This window comes from Canis lupus, chromosome 28, assembly GCF_011100685.1.
Source record: "Canis lupus familiaris isolate Mischka breed German Shepherd chromosome 28, alternate assembly UU_Cfam_GSD_1.0, whole genome shotgun sequence".
Classification (NCBI taxonomy): Eukaryota; Metazoa; Chordata; class Mammalia; order Carnivora; family Canidae; genus Canis; species Canis lupus.
This window is the reverse complement of record NC_049249.1, coordinates 38341526-38363049: the sequence shown is the minus strand read 5'-3', so window position 1 is coordinate 38363049 and position 21524 is coordinate 38341526. Positions and strand designations below refer to the sequence as shown.

At 40.6% G+C, this 21524-nt stretch overlaps 1 long non-coding RNA gene across 2 annotated transcripts in view; it reads right to left on the bottom strand.

Annotated features, from left to right (window-relative positions):
• The window catches only part of LOC111093057, a 21411-nt gene extending 1873 nt beyond the window's left edge, over positions 1-19538 (bottom strand). Inside the window, exons 1-4 of one of the 2 annotated variants that reach the window (XR_005380774.1) lie at positions 19235-19538; positions 15971-16075; positions 2629-2805; positions 1-1101 (exon numbers count right to left, since the gene is read on the bottom strand). The exon at positions 1-1101 is cut by the window's left edge and continues 1873 nt beyond it. This is a non-coding gene — a long non-coding RNA (uncharacterized LOC111093057). Of the gene's footprint in view, positions 1102-2628; positions 2806-15970; positions 16076-16249; positions 18973-19234 lie in introns of those variants that run through there. The other variant, XR_005380773.1, reaches the window with a different exon arrangement.
• Between the last annotated feature and the right edge of the window lie 1986 nt (positions 19539-21524).

Genomic DNA, 21524 nt, shown 5'->3' with positions numbered 1-21524 from the left:
AGAAGAGCATGACATGCCCCACGAGGGGATCTAGAAACATCAGTGATATACTGGAATTCCTATCATAGCTAGGAGTTGGCACAGCATCTGAGTGTGTGCCTGGCATGCACATGGTTAGAGAAAGCATACTGGTTCTTGTTTTTTAATTTTTTGGGGGCAAATATTTGGCTTCCTCACTTCTCATGCGCATGATTGAAGGTGACTTGATCTAATTCAATTTTTCTTCGTAGGAGATGTGATCAAATGAGGCTCCTGTCTTGGTGAATCCAAAGAACAGCTGAAGCATGTTGGTCCATAGTGGGGGTAATGGGGAAATGGCCATGGTTGCTCTGGCTTGGTTTCTCAAGTGTCTTACTATCTGATTTGAGGGCAAGTTTGTCTTCAGTAAGTAATCATTACCCAGCTCCTCCCATGTAGGTGACAAGTGAGAAGGTCCTTCCTAACACCAAGGTGTTTTTAAATCCATTTCTAATGAGTACTCTGGAAATATTTGTGGGGGAAAGAGGCAAAAAGTGCTTGCGTGAGCGCCAGAAAGAGTCTCTGGAAACTACTCTGTGACAGGAAGTGCTGGGCTGGTTTCCAGAAGGATCTGAAATGTAAGGAAGATGATGGTGCCCACAACGTTGTGAAGGTGGGAGAGATGCGTGGCATCAGGATATTATACCTCTACTCAAACCTTTATTGTTGCTTTACGATGATACCTGACCTGGTGACGCAGACTGTGTTAGAGCCTAACTAGGGGATCTTTCTGGAGAGATGAGTTCGGGCTGTAGGTCTCTGGCTTCAGGAGGTCCCACATGGAGCCCACAGGTAGAAGGAGTCCACGGGACTCCATGGAATGAGCACCCCTAGGCTGCGGTGGAGGTGCCCATCCTGAAAGCCCCCGGATCCTGCCCTTCCCTCTGGGTGGGCGTAGGCCTACGACGGCTGCGGACATCCTGTCCAAGGGCTGGTCCGAGAGAAGCCTGGACGGCCCAGAGGGACCGTGTGAGCCATGGCTCGCGGGGCACTGGCTCCCAGGCAGTGGCGAGATCCGACTGTGTGCCTCCTGCCCAAGCCTCCTGGGAGGACCGATGCAGAGCCACAAGCTGGAGCACGCACCTAGTTGAAACAAATGAAGTATGGGCTTGGTTCACATTTGTGGTAAAGAGTATTTTATTACTAGATCATTACTAGTAATACATATTTTTTAATTATTTAAAAATTACTTTATTACTAGTAGTTATTACTAGTAATATTACTACTAATTTATTACTAGTAATTATTTTATTACTAGATGTTGTTGTTGTTGTTGTTTTTTAGAAAACACATGTGGCGGAAGTCCTGTTTGGGTCAGTCTACTGTGTGTGTGTGTGTTTCCTTTTAGAAGTTGGGTATTGCTGAGATTGCTAAAGAATTAATATTTTAATTATTTGTATCATAAAATTAGTATACTTCGTTATGGCAATTAGCATTTTCTTTAAGTCTCTCAAAACCATACACTATTAAGACTGAAAAATACAACTGTAGTGTCATGTTTGCCTAAACACTGGATTTATATGCCTTGGTGTTATAACCCAACTAACTTCTAAATAATGGTATTCTATTTTTTTCATTTAAAAATAAATATTAAAGAATAAATTAACTGAAATTTAAATTAAAAAAAGGTAGTGGTGAGTTCTACTTATATTAGCAATGGATGGAAGCGAGGAAATGGACATTCATCTGGAATTTATTTTTGTACATAGCATTAGGTAGGGATTTTTGTTTCCTTCTAGCTGAATAATCAATTTTGAAAGCATTGTTTATTAAATAATACACAGAAAAAAAGAATAAATTATGAATCTTATTACTTTAGGAATTAGAAGTCACTAGTACTTAAAGTGTAGAATAGTTTTTTTGGGAGGGACGCCTGGGTGGCTCAGGGTTGAGCATCTGCCTTTGGCTCAGGACATGATCCCGGGGTCCTGGGATAGACTCCCACACTGGGGTCCCCACAGGGAGCCTGCTTCTCCCTCTGCCTCTCTATCTCTCTCTCTGTGTGTCTTTCAAAAATAAATAATTAAAATATTTTTTTTTCCTAAAAAGTATAGTTGATTTTTTAAGAGATAAAAGTTACAATAAAGCACTGCACAGAAAATGCTTGAAAGAAGCATAAAATTTAGGAAAAATACAAGAAAAGGTTAAGGGTGATGTCAACTAAATCTTGATGATCAAAAGAATATTTACAAAGCAGCAAAATTCTCAGTTTCAAACAGAATGACATAAGAAAACAATACCTAAGAAAGATTATGAAAATCTTTCCTAGTCATTAGATGTGGTTGTCTGCGTAACATGCAGTGAGTAAACCGTACGTCAGTGAGTGCACAGGCCACAGGCCTTGTGTCCTGCCCGCACTACTGGGTTTCCAGGATCTCTCCAATCTTTGTCTATCATAAGTAATGCTGCAGGGAGCATCTGGGGAGCCGCTTTTTGCAATTAGTTATTTGCCTTAAGACAAATTCCTATAAGTAAAACTGCTGGCTAAAGAGGATAAATGTTTTCAGATCATCTTTTGTTGGATACAAGAGACGCAGGGTCATCTATCAACTAGACGGTTCTTCCCGTTTTACCTTCGTGTCATCCCTGTTGGAAAGCTGGTGACCGTACCTGTGTGCTTCTGCCTCTGCACACTCCGTTCTGTTCCATCGATCCGCCCGCCTTTCCATGTGCGTGATAGTAAGTGAGGCAGCTTTATACAAAGTCTCGAGAGCCGGGGGATCACATCTGCCAGCCTTGTTTTTCTCCTCGAGACTGCCTTGGCTCTCCTTGACCCTCCACCTTTCCCTATAAATATTAGAATTCGCTTGTCAGTTTCCACATGTAAAAAAAGTTCTGATTCTGATTGGAAAAACATTGAATCTGTAGGTCAATTTAGAGGGAGTTGATAACTTTATAATATTGGATAGTCAAGGTTATGGGTCTCTATTTATGTAGGTTTTTAAAAAAATTTCTCTCAGTGTTTTGTAATTTCCAGTACAGAAATCTTGTACATCCTTTGTTAGATTTACCCCTTAATGTTTCATATTTCTTCATGCTGTTATAAATAGGACCTTTAACATTTTAAAAAATATTTTATTCATTTATTTGAGAGAGAGAGAGAGAGAGAGAGAATGAAAATGTGAACAAAGCAGGGGACAGGGAAGGAGGAGCAGACTCCTGCCAAGCAGGGAGCCCAAAGTGGGGCTTGTTCCCAGGACCCTGAGATCATGACCTGAGCTGGTGGCAGATGCTTTAACTGAATGAGCCACCCAGATGTGCCCAAATTTTTGTTTTCTAATTGTTTTCTTAGTATATTGAAATATGTTTGATTTTTATTGGTCAAAGCATGTGAAACTGCCAATATTCCACCCAAAAATGGCAATTTCCTATGGCTCAATCTACTGCATTGGCCTTGCTCAATCCTTAAGTGATAATAATAGTTTATTTATATATCCTTTTGGACTAATTCACTATAAATACACGATATGAAATAATTGCATTTTTACCCTTTGCTTTCCAATTCTTACAGTAAGATTTTTTTCACTGTCTAGTGCTCTTGACCAGGATTTTTAGTACAACACTGAATAGAAGTAGTTATGGTGTCATCTATGTCTAGAATTACAACTGTAAAACTTTCACTATTTCACTATTCACTATGACATTTGTTACAGGACTTTCTTTGGACTCGTGGATATTTATTTTCAAATATTTGAATTATAATGCAATTCTATCATTTTTTATTTGTTGCTAAAATTGTTTAGCCATTGAAAGTTTTTCTGGGTTGGCAGTTACACATATTGTAGCCTTAAGTTCAATGGGTTCTGACAAATGCATGGAGTCGTATGTCTACTACTATAGTTGTATCGCCCCGAAAGTTCCTCTGGCTGCCCTTCTACAGACAATGCCTTCTTCCCTCAATCCCAACCCCTGACAACCACCAATCAGCTACTCCCTATAGCTTTCTTTCTCTAGATCATCAAATAGATGGGATTATATGACATATAGCCTTTTGGGTCTGGCTTCTTAGTCAAATGCGTTTAAGTGTCATCCACATTGTTATATGGACCAATAGTTCATTTTTTTATTGCTCAGTAGAACGTCATTGCAGGGATATATCACTATTTGTGTACATAGTCACTGGCTGAAGGACACAGCAAGGTTGCTCTCAAGTTTTGGCTGATGTCTATAAATGATCTCTACACACTCACGTCCAGATTTTTGTGCGAACATAAAATTTCAATTCTCTAGAGTAGGTTATACAGTAGGTATACATTTCACTTTGTAGGTAATGGCCAAACTGTCTTCCAAGGTGGATATGCCATTTTGCATTCCAACCAACGATGTATGAGTATTCCGGTTGCTCTGCATGCTTACCAACGCTTGTCATTATCTACTCTTTTTCTTTTAAATATTCTGATAAGCTTGTAGTAATATCTCTTTGTGGTTTCACTTGCATTTGCTTGTGGACTAATGATGTTAAGTGGCTTATTATATGTTTATTTGCCACCCTTATATTTTCTTGGGTGAAATGTCCACTGCTTTGGCTTGCTTATTTATTTATTTATTTATTTATTTATTTATTTATTTATTTATTTATTTAAGTAGGCTCCATGCTTAGCATGAAGCCAAACATGGGGCTTGAACTCATGACCTTGAGATCAAGACCTGAGCTGAGATCAAGAGATGGGCTGACTAAGCCACGTAGGTCCCCCAAACTTTGGCTTTGTTTCAAACTGAGTTGTTTTCTTATTGTTGAATTTTGAACATTCTCAATATATTCTAGATACAAGTCCTTTGTCTGATCTGTGATTTGAAATATTCCTTCTTGGTCCATGGCTTCGTTTTTCTTGGTCCATGGCTTCCCATCTTGGTAATGTTTCTCACAGCATGATTTTTTTTTTTCTCATAGCATGATTGTTTGGGGTAAGTATTGATAATGTAATTCTACCTTTTATTTATTTTAATTTTTTTTCACTTAATATTTTAAGATTTATTTTTTATTTTTATTTTTTGGAGAGAGAAAAAGCACCTGGAGGGTGGGGAGGAGCAGAAGGAGAACAAGAGAGAGAATCTCAAGCAGACTCCCCTCTGAGTCTGATTCTGAGATCATGACCTGAGCAAAAACCAAGAGGTGGACACTTAACTGACTGAGCCACCCAGATGCCCCTGTAATTCTATTCTTAAAATGCAGAAATACAAAGCAGCTAGAATAGTCAAAATAATTTTGAAAAATAACAGGTTTGGAGGACTTTATTTTAATACTTATAATGAAAACTGTGGTATTGGCAAAACAATAGACCTTGTAGGCCAACAAAACAGAATAGAGAGCCTGGAAATAAGGTCACATGAATAGAGTCAAGTGACTTTTGACCAAGGTGCAAAGACAGTTCAATAGAACAAAGAGAACCTTTAAAAACCTAGCACAGAAAATTATCCACAGATAATCCTGTTGAAATTTTGACAACACTGCATTTAGCCTACAGGCTAAGTTAGGGAGAGCAGATATTTGAACACTATCAAGCCTTACAATCCATGAATGTGGATATCTTTCCATTGATTTAGATCTTTGATTTCTTTTATTAATTTTTGTAGTTTTCAACATACAGAACCTGCAGAGATCTTGTTAGATTTATAACTAATTTGCTATTGTAAATGGTATTTAAAAAAAATAATTTCCAATTGTTCATTAATAGTATGTAGAAATATGATTGATTTTTGTATGTTGACTTAATAACTTGCTAAACTCATTCATTATTTCTAGGAGCTTCTTTTATAGATTCCTTTTGATTTTTTTCATAGACAATTGTGCCGTTCCTGAATAGAGATAACCTTTTTTTTTTTTCTTTTCAGCTGATCTATAACCCTCTTATTTCTTTTTCTTGCCTTATTGCACTAATCTTCCAGTACAATGTTGAACAGGAGTGATGAGAGGCAACATCCTTGTTCTGTTCCCAGTCTTACAGGGAACCTTCAGTTTTTCACCATGTTAGCTGTAGGGTTTTTTTTTTTTTTTTTGAAGAAAATTTAATTTTTGTTTGTTTGTTTGTTTGTTTGGTGTTGTCTATGCTCTTTGTTCCTTTAATGAAGCTAGCTCTCTCCTACGCCTAGTTTGCTGAGACTATTCACCAGGAATGTGTGTTGTCTTTTTCAAAAGCTTTTGGATTCTGTTGAGACAATTGTGTGATGAATTGACGACTTCAGACACAGTGTCTCTTGCTCTGAGTAAGCCTCAATCTTGGACCCACACCGTGTCCTTGGGCCTCAGCAGTGTGACTTTTTCGATTCTCCTGTCCCTCTCTGGTGCAAGTGTGGCTCAGTGTGACCCTGCCCCTTCCCTGGGAGGAGGATTTGCTCTCACCAGGCAGCTTGTGCCCTTCCCCAACCAGTTAGAACTCCTGTTCCTGATAGAAACAGAAAAGAGTAAGCCTAGAGAAGCTTCTTGTCCCATTGCATTTCTGTGTTCTCTTGCCCCAGATTTGCACACAATGGGTATTTTCAAGAGCTTGTTAGTCCTTTGTTGTATGAAGAAACAGCCCCTGAGAATGTATGTACACCTCCCTGCACTATGTAGCCCCTGGGGACTCATACTGTTAGTTTGGCCACTACAGGCCTTCACCAATTTGTCACTTGCTCTAGCACTTCTCCCCCGTGCCTGGTTGCATCTGGTCCAGGGAGCCTAGGCTGGCACCTCTCCTCTCCCTGTAGACACCATACCACTTTAGGTTTTGGCTCAGTTAGTTGCTCTGTTATTTCTGTTCTCCGATGGGTTCAAAAAGTTGTGGATTTGAAGTTAGTCCATCTTTTTTATTTGTTAAAAAGGATGAAAGCAATGCTCCTTCTAGCTCTCTATGTCTCAGGACAGAAGCTGCAGGTCTTTCTGACAAGAGGGCTTGTTTTCAAATTAAGAATGCATGTATGTTTTGTCAAATACCTTTTCTGCATCTCTTGAAATAATCATATTTGTGTGTTAACTCACCACATAAGCAAGACAAAGGAGAAAATAACATGAAATATATATGCATATATGTATATATTTAATGTATTTATTTAAAATTTTAGAATATTTTTGAAATAACAGCACACTTGCAGAAAATATTGGGAGTAGAAAGAACTTGCTTTTTCTAAGGCATTTGCAAATAAGTTGCTGACATGTGTCCACCATTATCTATGAATACTTTTAGAGCATATTTCTACTGCAAGAGCATATTCTGCTATATAACCATCAAAATCAAGATGTCAACATTGATTGACCACACCATCCATTCCTCAGACCCTACTCAAGTTTTTTCCAGTTGTTTCAACAATATCTTTATAGCAAAAGGGTCCTTACAGGATCACCTGTTGCATTTAGTTGCGTGCCTTCCTATCTCCTTTTGTCTGGAAGAGTTCCCTAGTCTTTCCCTGACTTCATGACTTTGACACTTTGGAAGATTAGAGGTCATTAGTTTTGTAGTGTCCCCCCAATTTGGATTTGTCTAATATTTTCTTACAATTAGATTGAGGTTCTGTTTCCTCAGGAGCCTGCTGTGTTCTCACTGTATCCTATCAGGTGGCACATGATTCCAATTTGTTTCATTACTAATGATGTTTATTTTGACTACTTGATGAAGATGGTGTCTGCCAGGTTTCTCCCCTGGAAACTTACTAATTTCTCCTTTGTAATTAATAAGCATTTTTGAGGGGAGGTTCTTTGAAACTATGTATATCCTGTTCCTCATCAAGTTTTACACTAATTAGTTAATTAGTTTCTGAAAGGACTCATGTTTCCTACTCCTCTCAATGGACTACACTCCATTATTATCATTATTCACCTCAATGCACAGATTGTCCCCAGTCTGTCCATGGGGAGCTCATTTAAGCTTGCTTGGGTGCCTGTTGGCATGGCCCACTCTTTTTTGAGCATTTTCTTGCTTTACGGCATAATAGTTTCAGGCTCATCTTGTATTTTTCCTGCTTGAGACTTGGAATAAGCCATGCCTCAGGACTTCTCATTTCTTTTAGTGGAAAGTGGTATTTAGAGGCTAAGATCTGGTGCTAGATGTGCTTATTGCTGTTGGGGCGTCACTGTCTCCCGGCTCTTGCAAGCAGAGCTAAGTGACAAATGTTTATTGAAGATACGTATGTATATGTGTGCATGTGTATACGCCTATATATGCATATACACACAAACATGTGCATACACATTCATCATATCGATATTAATCCCTTCATCTGCCTGTCATATTTCTATCTGCCTACCATCTACATATGTAATCATCAAAACCACTGCTTCACACTGATATATCCCATTCCAAACCAACATCACAGCGTTCTTAGATTTCTCCATTCTCATACTTGTAACTTTCTTCTCCAACCCTGCAAGAACCCTGGCTGGTTTTCCCTTTGACGTTCTTTCAGTTGCTCACTCCATAGGACATAACCAATCTCCTGGTTCTGCCAGAATTTCCTCCCCAGCTGGTAAGCAGTCCTTGCCCAGCTGGTGCTCCATGCTGTCTCTCTGTGCAGATGCCTCCTCCTCTGGAGTCCTGCCTAGCACACTGGGCCCGTCTACCTTCCACTACGCACCTTCCTTGCTCTACCAAATAGTGTTCAGGAAGGAGGAGGGAAAGCAGAAGCAGAAACTCATTCATTGATTTGAAATCCACACATTCTGACTATAAAGCCAGCTTAGGCTTTGCACATTTTCCTTTTGGCATTTTGGTCGATTATTTGTGCCAGTATTGTCTTTAGCGTTTCACGTCTCTATGCTTGGGACACTTGGCGAGTAGCTTTTATTTCTTACATCATCCTTGTCAGGTTATGGCATGAAGGCCAGAGTGGTCTCATAACATTATTTGGGAAGTGCTTTGCTTTTTGCTGGCCTCTGGAAAAGTTTCTATAAGATTGATATTACCCTGCTCCCAAAATACTGAGAGGGATTCATTGATGAAGCCATCTTGACCTAGAGATTGTGGGGGAAAGGAAAAATTTAAATCGCGAGTTGTATTTTTTTTTAATAAATGTGTGACTATTCATATTTCTACTTCTTTATCAGTTTTCTAAGCTGCATTTTGATTGGAGTTTTTCTATATCATACTTCCCAAAATAATTTTCATAAGATTATTCTCATTGTCTTTTTAACAACTACAAACTATGTGGTGTAAGGTTCCATTTTTAATTCTTCATTTTGATAATCTATGTTCTCTCTCTTTTCTAGAGCAAACTTTGAAGAAGTTGCCAATTTTCTTAGATTTTACAAGAACCATTTTTTTTTTTTTAAGAACCACTTTTGGCTTTGATTATTCTCTTCTGCTCATTCGACTTAACATTCATAAATATTTTTCCTAATTTTTTTCTTTTACTTTTCTTGGATTTAATTTACTCTTCTTTTTATAAATGCCTGAGGGAGATAATCCAATCTTTTAAGTCTTTTAATTTACTCTTATAAGCATTTAAGGCTATTAATTGCCCTCTAAGCATGCCTTTAGCTGCATCGCATAGATATTATTCTATTGCATTTTTTAAAAAAACTTTTAATTGATTGAGTACTTCCTGGCTAGATTTTGTTATTTCTAGGCTATTTCTTCTGTGCTCAGAGGATATTCTCTGAGTTATTTCAGTTCTTGTGACTTTGTTGCTCCATTATTTCAGGAAATGGCCAGTCACTATGCTGCTTATATTTGTTTCTTCTGGAATTTTAGATGTGGGTATGGGGTCTGTGTTCTCTGCCTTTATATCTATTATTTTCTCCCTCATCCTTTATCAGTCTTCATCCTTTTCCCCTACTTTTGTGTGTGGAGCTTCTCCAATTTATGCTCTGTGTTATATAAAATTTTATGCACTTTCCAGGTGATTTTTACAGTTTCTAAAGCACATTTGAATTGGACTATTGGATTTTTAGTTTTTTAGTAGTATTTTATCCTCACATTTAGCTCCTTTCCCAGTTTCTCACAGTTTTCCCTTTCTTAGCTGGTTGCCTTATCTTGCATTTATTTGCCTGTGAAGAATGTGAATGATTCTACTTTAAGTCCTCACTCTTCATATACTCTGTCCTATGCTCAATCAATGGAACGACAATCTCTTTGTGGTTTATAGATAATTAAAAATAGAATAAATGTGGAAGTGCTACAGATAGCAAAGTCCTGTATAATTTAAAGGTAATGTGATTAGTCATAGTGGTGCTTGGCCACAAATAGTAATTCCTGAAAATATGCAGAATCAGGGGAAACTAGAAAAGACATTAAAGCTAGAACTGATATATGGCCTAGAATGTCTTTTAATAGTACAAGTTTTCATACATATTTGGAATTTAAGCACAGAAATGGAGAGGACTTGAAAACTTCAGGCTTGAAAATCTAGGTCTTGCTTATTAGATTTTAGCAGACGGTGATGTTTTGAGTGAGTATTCTGTCGGATCAGCAGTGCTCCTTCTGAAGGGAGGCCTCACTTTCCCCCTTTTTATTGTACTTACATGGAAAATGACTGATGATTACTTACTTAATTAACAGAGCAAATAAGATTTCACTATTTTCTGACAATGAGTACACACTCATTCTCTACAGTGGGTAACTGAGTGATTTAAGGAAGAAAGGCATTCATCGCACAACTATGGAGTGTTGAATTAGGAGCTCCCAGTTTGTTGCCTCAGCCCCAAAGTGCCACCAAAAGGCCCTCATCCTTCTTCCTTTCTGCTCTTGTTCTCAGAATCCTCCATTACTTGGTATCCTGTGGCAGTTGAGCAGCTGCCAGTGGTTCGCAAGGTGGGAAGAACTGGGCTGGGGCTGTCTCGGCAACTACCTGCTTCTCTTATCAGAAAACGAAATCATTCTCAGTACCCCTGTCCCTGCAACAGGCTTCCTCTTACAACTCCTGGTCCACTAGGGCTCATAGATCCTCTTGGTTGCAAGGAAGGACCTGTTGTTGGTTGGGTAGCTTTGCTTAACGGGCAGCCACTGATGGTGGTGTGCTCCTGCCTTCCATCTGGGCTGGGTTGCTTCGTGGTTCAGGTAATCAGCAGGACATGTGTTATCGCTGTGTTATCACTCAGTGAAGTTGAAGATCTGACCTTTAAACAGAAATTTGCCTTCTTGAAGTGCTATGTGCTGCTATGCATCAGATGGACATTCTGCTCCTGGTGGTGGGCATGTGGTTGGCCCCCAGTGCCAGCTTCACCTTCTGTTCCTATAGACCTCCTAGGTAGCTCCTAGGAGGTGGAGCTGTGCCCAACCCAGGTGGGGGCCACCCAGCCTGTGCTCTTTACCACTGCTCTGCATGTCATGCCTTGCAGGGAAGAGGGAAGAGGTGGAGGAGGAAGGAATGGCACTTGGCTGCCCCCACTCCACGTGAGGAATGGGGACTCTGAGCAGGAATCCAAGGGCTCTAAAATTCAGGTTATTCAACTATGGGGGACATTTTAGGAGACCCCTTTCAACACGGAGCACTTCAAAGTGTTAAATGTCTTTCTCTTACTTCCATCTATTACATTAAACTCTCCTGTCTAACTTCCCCCCATTCCACCCCACGAGACTTTCTCATTAAAAAAAATTATGTCAATTATGATATAAAAAAATTAGGTCGTAGATAAATAAATAAGAACCCTTGTCATATTGCATGCCATTGTCTGCTTATCCTCCCTGCCCCAACATTGAATCCAGGCCCTGCACATGGTGGCTCCTCAGTAGTATGTTCAGGTGATGCTGTGGCTGAGAAGTCTGATAAGAACTGGCCATAGCACCAGCACTGCTGTTGTCCTGCACCTGTTCCTAGGCTTTCTGGAAGTGGGAGATCTTGAAAGGGAACACACGAGTATGGCAAATGTGTCGTATTTGCTTAAGGGACCTTGGGAAGGCAAACTTTCTTGAAGGCAAACTCTGCTCGGTGCTCCCCTGGATGCTCACGAAGAGGGTACTGACACAGTTTTGAGTTTGGGAATTGGCAGGAGGAATCAGATAAAGGATAATTGGGCTGCCCTTTCTGCTTCAGAAAATGCCCAGTAAAATCCGTGGCATTGTCACTGAGAAAGATCTGGAGGAAGGGCTCCTTTTGAGGACAGCCTTCAGACAAGGGGAGGAACACCCTTGACTCCCCGGTGTCCACTTAAAGTCACGGCTGAGTGCTAAACTGGAAGCTTTATTGCTTGGCCAGTGACCAGCGATTGTTATGAAATATAAAGGGAAGGTTAAAATGTGACGTCTCGTAGAATGAATGCACTGTTATACCCTGAGGTGAGCCCCGTTAAGATGGGAGCCCTTAGGGTTTCTCTGGCCCATCCTCGAGTTGGAACCAGTTGTTCAAATGAAGAGTCTAACCAATTAATTCCCTAAAAATACCAGAATGCTTTAAAATATGATATCTTCGATGTCACTTATTTTACCGGAGGATAAAGTAAAAGATCTAAAATTTCTCAACATTCATAGGAGTATCTAATGGTGGAATCTTGCGTGGAGCAGATTCAGGAATCATTATTCACTTCCTTGCACAGAGCTGTCTAATTCACTCGGAAGCCTCCCTTGGACAAAAAGTAGCCTGTGCCAAGCACTTTCTTACATGAGACATGGATGCGCTTATCATGTAAGTTGTCCAAGTTCCTCATTTGGGGGACCAAGGGGTCTGCAGCAGTGCAGACCGTCACACCTGATGGTGGCTTCAGCTTACGTGTTTGAAGAGGCTTGGAACTGTTCTTGCCAGAAAATGAGACACCTGCTTTTGATATATATTTTTTTCCAGTCCAATTAGATCCCACAAGGGAAGGAGCCACCCTTTCCTTCCCTGGCTATGCCTCCGGCTCAAGTGCAGAGCTTGGCACAGAGCAGATGTTAAAACCTGTGGTTCCCACCTTGAGATATTAGGATCAACAATTCTTGTCCTGGAAGTATCCTGGGCTCTTTGTCTTCTTATGAAAGGCACAACTCTGGCTGTGCTCTCTATGTTCCCGCCTTTCTTCCTTCCATGCAGTCATTCACTCGTTTTTTTGTTTTTTTTTTTAAGATTTTAATTATTTATTCATGAGAGACACACAGAGAGGCAGAGACACAGGCAGAGGGAGAAGCAGGCTCCATGCAGGGAGCCCGAGGCGGGACTCGATTCCAGGACCCAGGATCACGCCCTGAGCTGAAGGCAGACGCTCAACCGCTGAGCCACTCAGGCATCCGATTCACTAATTTCTTTAATGAATTTGTTACCAAACGGTCCAGGAGCTGTTCCCAGCTTTGCTTTTACTCATGGTATGTTCTTTGACCATAATAGCTGATCAGATTACTGGCTACTTTTTCAGTGATAATCATGTTCAAGGCCATGAGTTAAGTGCTGAGCTTGGTGGTTCACCTGTCAACGAAGATGCTAAAAACTATCTCTTGGGTCATGAGGATAAAATGCAATGGTAGATGCAAACTGAGGCACAGAGCTTGGCATGTGGGAAGTGTTTGATAAAAGGAGGGTCTCGCTTCAACAAAATTCTACTGAGCATGTGCCCGGTGCTCCCTGCTGTGTCCCCCCACCCACATCAGGACCGTCAGTGAGGACCTGTATCTGGGACCCTGGGCCGGGAGAATCAAACCCTGTCCTGAGGACTACTTGAAATCTCGTTCAGAAATGTGTTAAGAACCTTCCCAGCGCCAAGTACTTTCCCCCAGGTGTTGCCAAGAAGTTATAATTTCCCCCTTTTTGAAACGAGAAATATTCCTGAACTTAATAGTCAGCTATTGACCATTGGAGGGGCTTCCCAGGTGGCGAGAAATTGGGACTGCCTAGAATACTAAGATTTTCTTAATCTTATGTGAGATGAAGGAAACATCTGAAGCCCCTGCAAAGAGTGTCATTCTGAAACAGTTGAAGGCAAATGCCCACACTGCATGATCTTGTCCAAGGTTTTCCTGTGTTCCGATGGTGGGTTTTGTTATCCTAAATGATCATTGCTAATGTTTTCCGGTTGAATGAAATCAGAGATGGACTTGTCTATGATCCTTCTTCAAAATCACACCGAGTAAGAAGAGGACAGGAAATTCTAAGATGTTTATGAAATAAAGGATGAATAGCTCAGGGATGCCCTGATTTTTTTTTTTTTTTATTATCATCACTATCTTCAAAACGCTTGATTGCTTTGGTCTTTAGATTCCAAATGGTCTGGCATGCTTCTTAATCATGTGGCAATATCATGATGCTTCTGCAGACTCACGCGGTCATAAGTTTGATTTATGCCAATCAGCCATCCGTGAGTCGGCTCCTGCAGCAGTGTTTCTGCTAAGTGCCTCAGAGCTGCATAGTGATTGACAACGTGGCCACTGGAGCCAGACGGCCCGTGCAGCCTCTTGGCTGGGTGCCTTCAGGAAGGCCGTGTGACCTCTCTGTGCTTATGTTTTCTCATCTGTAAAATGGGGATAACAGGGTCCCCAACCTCTTATGGCTTTATGCAAATTAAATACATTAACATGTATAAAAGACCTAAGGACACTGCTTGAGAAATACAATGTCTATGCAACCTTCGCCTGGACATCTCCCTTTGCAGACCCTGCTGTCTGGAAACCTTGGACGCTGGATAGTTGTCATCCCTTCTCTTGCTCCTCATTCGTCCTGGTTCTCCTCTCTGAGGCCACAGAACAAATTTGTTTGTTCCTCTCCATGCCAACCCTTTGTGCGTGGAAAGATGGGACACTTCTCTTTCACCACCTGGGTGACCTTCTGAAATCCCATCAGTGTCTACCTGTCTCCAAGTGCGGTGCTGGCTGCGTGCCACCCTGGAGCGGGAATTGGCAGGAGCAGAGCAGACGGGTTGTCCTCTCATCCCACCCTCTGGCTTCCTCTAAGGTGCTTCACAGTGCAGCAGCTTTGTGGTGGCCACACAGCAGGTTGGAGTTTGGGATTGTTTGTTTTTTACTCCAGTGGACTTTACCTTTATTCATTTGATTGTTGATCTCACCGGGTGCTTTCTTCCTCTAGAATCAGGACTGTGAGCAGTTGGAACAAGGCAATTGTTCCAACATCAAATAATGCAAAGCTTTGTTTTTTTTTTTTTTTTTAACCGTCATCATCTAAAAGATGACCTCAACTTAACTCTTGAGGATCATCATCAAATTTTCTCTTTGTCTTCTGTATTCCCATCTCAAATATTACATGCTGATAGAAACACCTGAAGTGCTATGAGAAAATCATTTAAATTACATGAGTTTATTATTTTTAACTTCTGCAACATCTATCTTCTTGCACATCTATTTATAATTCCTTTACACTGTATATAAACAATCAGTTATAGTTATCAGTGATATCATCATGTTATAGTGACCTAAAATGAAGTACAAATTACATTCCTTACTTTGCGTGAAGGTTCAATTCAGCTCGTCTGCCATAAACTCATGAGTTACAAGTAGTTTCAAAGTCATGGGTTATAAGGAGTTAAGACCCTCAGCTGAAAAGAATTTGCTTATAGACGGGGAGCTGGGGCGATGCCGATCCTCTTCTTCATCAGGGCCTGCCCGCCCCGTCTTTCTAGAATGTCATGGATCCACTCCTCCTGTTCCATGTTAGTGCTTTCATCCTAGCTAGGGTCCTCGGTACTTCCTTCCTAATAATCGTCAGCTCACATGCCACCTCTTTCATGCAGCTGTCCCCTGTGGTCCAGATGGAATTAATCTCTCTTGACTTTGTATTTCTTTAGTATTTTCTGTGTCTATTGTATTAGATTTCTTTTTCTCCTTTGTTATAGTTATTACCATCTGTTCTCCCCAGTTGGGTGGTAAGATTCTTGGAGATGGGAACAAAGTCTCCTTGTTCCATATGTGTCCTCCCCTCCCCACCCCTGGCACCTGGCACAATGACTGCTCCGGAAGGGAGTGGTTGACAGGACTCTAGGAGGTCCCTTACTCCAGCCCCTGCCTTCAGGTATCAGTGGTGTGTTTTTATTATAATCAAGCCACATGAGTGACTCCAAGAAGCCAATAAGCCTGCCCATTGCAGAGTTAACTAGCAGCAACGACTTATGGAGATGTTTGGACCTTACCTCATTTATCTTCTGCGTGTACATTTTAGGAGAACCTTCAATCATCAAGTATTTGAAACTCTCAGACATCCTGGCTGGCTCCATGTAGACCTACTGCTTGTGCATCTGGTAAAAAAAAAAAAAAAAATGAGAACTTGGTGTTCAACATCTCATGTACAATAACTCACTAAGACACAACAACATAATCACCCATGGGCCCACTGTGAGTGACAGCCTTATCGGACTGTAATCTGCAGTGGTGGGTGAAGATACCTGTGGCCACGGTGATTATTAACTTACACTTGACATACGTGAAAAATAAGAAGCGCCCAATTTGTCCTCCCTTCAACCACCGAGGCTATAATTTCATCATTTCAGGCCTCTTCTCAGGAAGGACACTCTTGGTGTGTCACTCCTAGTCACATGGACCCTCTCATTAGTACATGATTGCCATCAGGCCTTCTGGGAGTGCCCATCGCCTTGTCTGCTTGTGCTCTTTGCTTTCTTCTGGTGTCTTTGATCACGGCACGTGTCATCTGTCCTGGAATGTGCAGACATCCTGATAGTTCAGACCACGGCATGTATTGCTGGGTGAGGCCATGTAGACCCCAAGGGCCCGGCTGTGTGCGCAGCACTCTTTTCCATGACGAGCTTTCTCGGATGAGTGGTAGATCTGGAAATTGCAGTAATGACTCATCTTGGTGAAGTCCGATTCGGCTCCAGCCCTCTTTGCTTGGACCATGTTATCTGCAGCTTTAGAACTCCCACTAAAGGAGCTGAATTATCTAAATTTCCGTTTGACATTTTCCTTTACAATTGTTTTGACATCTCCATTTATAAATTTCTTTTCTTGTTAAAGCTAGATTGGAAAAGTGAATTTCTAGACAAGTCTTGCCTGGCTCAAAGCCTGAGGGCTGGCGCTCAGCTGGTTTAATTGGGGAGCATCTAATCCAGTTATCATCCATCAGTAAGGACAATTCCAAAGGGCTCTCTCCCAGGCAGGCTCAGGCATCCTTCTTTCTGCTGATTTTTAGGGGAGACCAGGTTAGGTCACATGTCGGAGTTCCACTTGGTCCTAAACTCTCACTTGCCCCCAGGACCCTGAGAACACTCTGCTTGTGCGATGAGCACTCACACACAGGGCAGCTCAGAAGTACCCACTGTCTGTCTACACAGGGTGGCCTCCGTTTATACACTAGAGACAGAGCAAATCAATGTGTTTCTGTCCAGGTCACAGATAACCTTGATTCCGATTATCAAATAGTAACAACTGTATTGTCTGGTTTAATTTTCTTCCAGTGAATCAATTTAAGACTTTCTGTTATCACCTGGGCAACTGGTTTACTCTTTCAATGGAGTAGTTAGAAGTCTCTTTTGCTTCGTGGTAAGTGCATTCTCCTCTGCTATGACAGAATAATCACATTCTCCTAAAAGGCTGTTCTTATGAAAATCATCATTCTAGGAACAAATATTTCAACGGGGGGAAGGATGATAGGGGCTAGATTTGAGCTAACAGTAGCAAAGTGTTTTTCCTGCAGGAATTTCAACAATAAAATCGATTCTTGTTACCATAAGTCTATTTAGATAAAACAAAGGCAACAAACTTCCATGTTTCTTTTCAATCATAACTTGCACGAGCTACGCTTGTGGCCAGCTAGCCATTCCGTAAAGATTCCTCTGGGCACCAAGCCACTAGAACGCAACAGCAACAAAAAGTGTGCTCTTACGCCCCTGAAAAAGGTCTTCTGTTGCTTGTGTGCCGATCATCTCTTCTCAGGTAAGCTTTGTAATGTTACATCCCCCGGCTCACAGCACTGAGTCTTCACCCAACTCGTGCAAGGGCCTCCCATGAATCATCACCCTCATTGTGGTTGGCGCTATGAGCGCTTCCCTTTGGTCGATGATCAACGTGACTTGGGATAGCTGATCTCCCCCCGGGTGGTAGCGGACCCTGGGCTGGAGCCTGCAAAACTCTCCCCTGTCCCCCAGATACTAAGTCATGAGATACCATCACAGCTCTAATCCCATCATTTCAGGTCTCTTCTGACAAGGGTCTTCTCCTACGCCAAGACCTGTGTGGTGGCCTTGATGCTACCTACTCCTGCAAGTCCCTGTGTGTGTCCTCTGTCGTAGGAAGTAGCTGCACGTGCTACTTCTCCATAGGCGACCCCGTGCGGTGTGAGTATCGGCTCCCGGAGATGTTTCGCTGGGTGCCTTGTACACGGTTTTGACAGTTTCACATATGCTTTCATCTTGGGCGTTGTCACTGGCATGGGACAAGGTAATTATTTTGAATGACAACTTGGATTTTTTGCTAATAGTCAAAAGATTTCTTGATCACGTAAAATTGCAAATGCACATAAAGTAAACCGGGGTGGTACGCTGGATCTTGTGGTACCCGGCACCCAGCTTCAAGGATCACGAACATCCTGCTGTTCTCAGTACCTGTAAGCCTCTAGATACTCTGTGACCTGGCTCTATTGTTGTTTTCAGTTGGCTTCTCCTTACAGATTTTTAAAAATTATTATTTTTTATCTTTTACTTAAATCCAAATAGCCAACATACAGCTTTAATGAGATACAATTGACAGAAAATGTGCTGTAAGTCTAAGGCGTGCCATGTAATGACTGACACCTGTGTATATTGCGAGAGGTTCACCACAATACGGTGAGATAACACATCACTTGCCTCTCACCACTACCATGCCGTCATTGTGGTGAGAGTGTTGATGATCTCCCTGCATAACGACTTTCCAGGACATAATACAGTATCCTGAACTACAGTCACCATGATGTACATTAGATCCCCAGAACTTAATCACCTTATAAGTGAAGGTTTCTACCCTTTGACCAATATCTCCTCATTTCTTCCCCCACCCACCCCGCCAGCCCTGGGGAAGCACCAATCTACTTTGTTTCTATGAATTCTATGTTTTTAGATTCATTGTGAAGGGGCGGAGGCCGGGGTCTCCTACATCACCATCTTCATGATGTGCAAACTTCATTTATTCTTTTTTAAGTTGACATTACACACAGCAAAATGCACAGATTTTAATGGCACAATTTTGTCAAATGGATTCACTCCCGCAGTTCACACCCCTGTCACAGTAGAGAGCATTTCAGTCTCCTCTCTAATCGGTTCTGCTCTGCCACCAACCCCCATGCCCCCAGCCCCTCTTTTGACTTTTGTCCATCTTCTATTAGTTTTGTCTGTTCTAGAACTTCCTAAAAATGCAATCATGTGGTATGAAGTCTTTGGTGTCTGGTTCCTTTCACTCCGTATTACCTCTCTGAGATTGATCCATGTAAGGGAAGCAGTAGCTCATTTCTTTCTACTGCTGCCTGACGTCCTGCATTACCGACTGTCCCTTCTCTCGGTGATAGACAATTGGGTACTACTTTCAGTCGCGATAATAAAGCTGCTCTACATATGCTTATACGTGGTTCCGGGACATATTTTTTTTTAAGTTTAAAAAAAGTTTCCAGCTAATTAACACAGTGTACCATTAGTTTCAGACATACAATATAGCAACTTGACGCTTCCATTAGTCACCTAGTTCTCATCACAACAGGTACACTCCTTCATCCCCATCACCTGTTTCCCCATCCCCTCCCCCACCTCCCCTCTGATAACTGTCAGTGTGTTCTCTGCAGTTAAGAGTCTGTTTCTTAGTTTGCCTCTCTCTTTTTTCCCCTTTGCCCATTTGTTTTGTTTCTTAAATTTGGACATGTATTTTAATTTCTCTTGGATAAATATACAGGGGAGGTGTATATTTAACTTTATATGAAACTACCAAAACTTTTCCAAAGTGGTTTCAGCACCATTTTTTGAAAAGACTTTCTTCTTACTTTTCAAAGTTTTCTTTTTTCTTAAGATTTTATTTATTTATCATGAGAGACAGATAGAGAGAGAGAGAGAGAGAGAGAGAGAGACATAGGCAGAGGGAGAAGCAGGCTCCATGCAGGGAGCTCAATGTGGGACTTGATCCCCGGACCCTGGGATCACGACCTGAGCTGAAGGCAGACGCTCAATCACTGAGCCACCCAGGCATCCCACTTTTCAAAGTTTCTTTGGCTGTATTAAGGCCTTGGCATTTCTGTATGAATTTTAAAATTGGCTCATTGCCTTCCACTGAAAAGCATTTTGGGGTTTTGATGGTGATTTGCACTGAATCTAGAGGTCCATTTATGGATAAATGACATGTTAACAATACTGGGTTTTCTGAACTAGGAACATGGTATCTTTATCCACTTATTTAGATAGACGATAGACTTTCTTGTATAATAATTAGTAGTTCTCATTGTATGTGTCTTGTAATCTTTTGTGAAATCTCCCCTAAGTATTTCATATTTTGATGTTATTATAAAGGATATTATTTTACCTTTTCAATTCACAATGGTTTGTCACTAGTATATAGAATAAAACGGATTTTCATATATTGATTCTATATGCTGAAACTTTGAACAAAATGATCAGTTCTAGTATCTTTTTTTAATTGGTAGATTTAATGAGATCTATATTAACAATGATGCCATCTGTAAATAAACACAAAGCCTTACTTCTTCCTTTTCATTCTGTATGCTTTTAATTTTTTTCTCTCACCTGGTTTCACTGTTTAGAAATTCCTATAAAACACTGAATAGAACTGAACATTTTTTTGTGTTCTTAGCAGGTCATTAAGTATGATGTTAGGTTTTAGGTATGATGTTTCTCATAAATATTCTTTTCACATGAAATAGTTCCCCTCTATTACTTGTTTGCTGAGAGTTTTAATCCATAGTATATGTTGGATTTTGTCAAATGTTTTCAGTATCCTTGAGAGGATCATAATTTTTCTTTTATATTCTGTTAATATGGTTAATTACATCTTATTGATTTCCAAATGTTAAACCAAACTTCCCTTTTTACAATAAATCCTATGAGGACACAATACGTTATTCATTTGTGTAATATTATAGTCAACTTACTAACATTTTGTTAAGAATTTTCCATCCTTATTAATGAGGGATATTAGCCCATATTTCACTTTGTAATATCTTTGTATTGTTTTCTTTTTAGGAGTTTAGTTAGTGTGAATTCCATTTACTTTGTGGAAATAGGCTCTTCAGAATTTCTATTTCATTCAGTGTCAATTTCATTATTGGCCAAAAAAAGTTGTTTCTAACATTTCCATATTATCCCTTTAATGTCTGTAGGATTTTTATTGTATTGCTTCTTTTATTTCTGATAAGGGCAAGTTATGTTTTTATCTCTTATTTTCCTTAATCAGTCTTGTGATGAGTTTATCAATTTTACTAATCTTTTCAAAGAGCTAGTTTTAACCGTTAATTCTCTTGTTTATTCTTTTTTCCATTTAATTGATTTTTGTTCTTTAGAATTTTCTTTTGAAACTTACTTTAATATTAATTTACTCAACTTTTGGTTGCTTTTTAAGAAACTTGGATTTATTTTTTTTAAGATTTATTTATTTATTCTAGAGAGTGAGAGTGAGAGTGAGCACTTGAGCAGAGGGAGAGGCAGAGGGGGAAGCAGTCTCTTCCCTGAGCAGGGAGCCTAATGGAGGCTCAATCTTCAC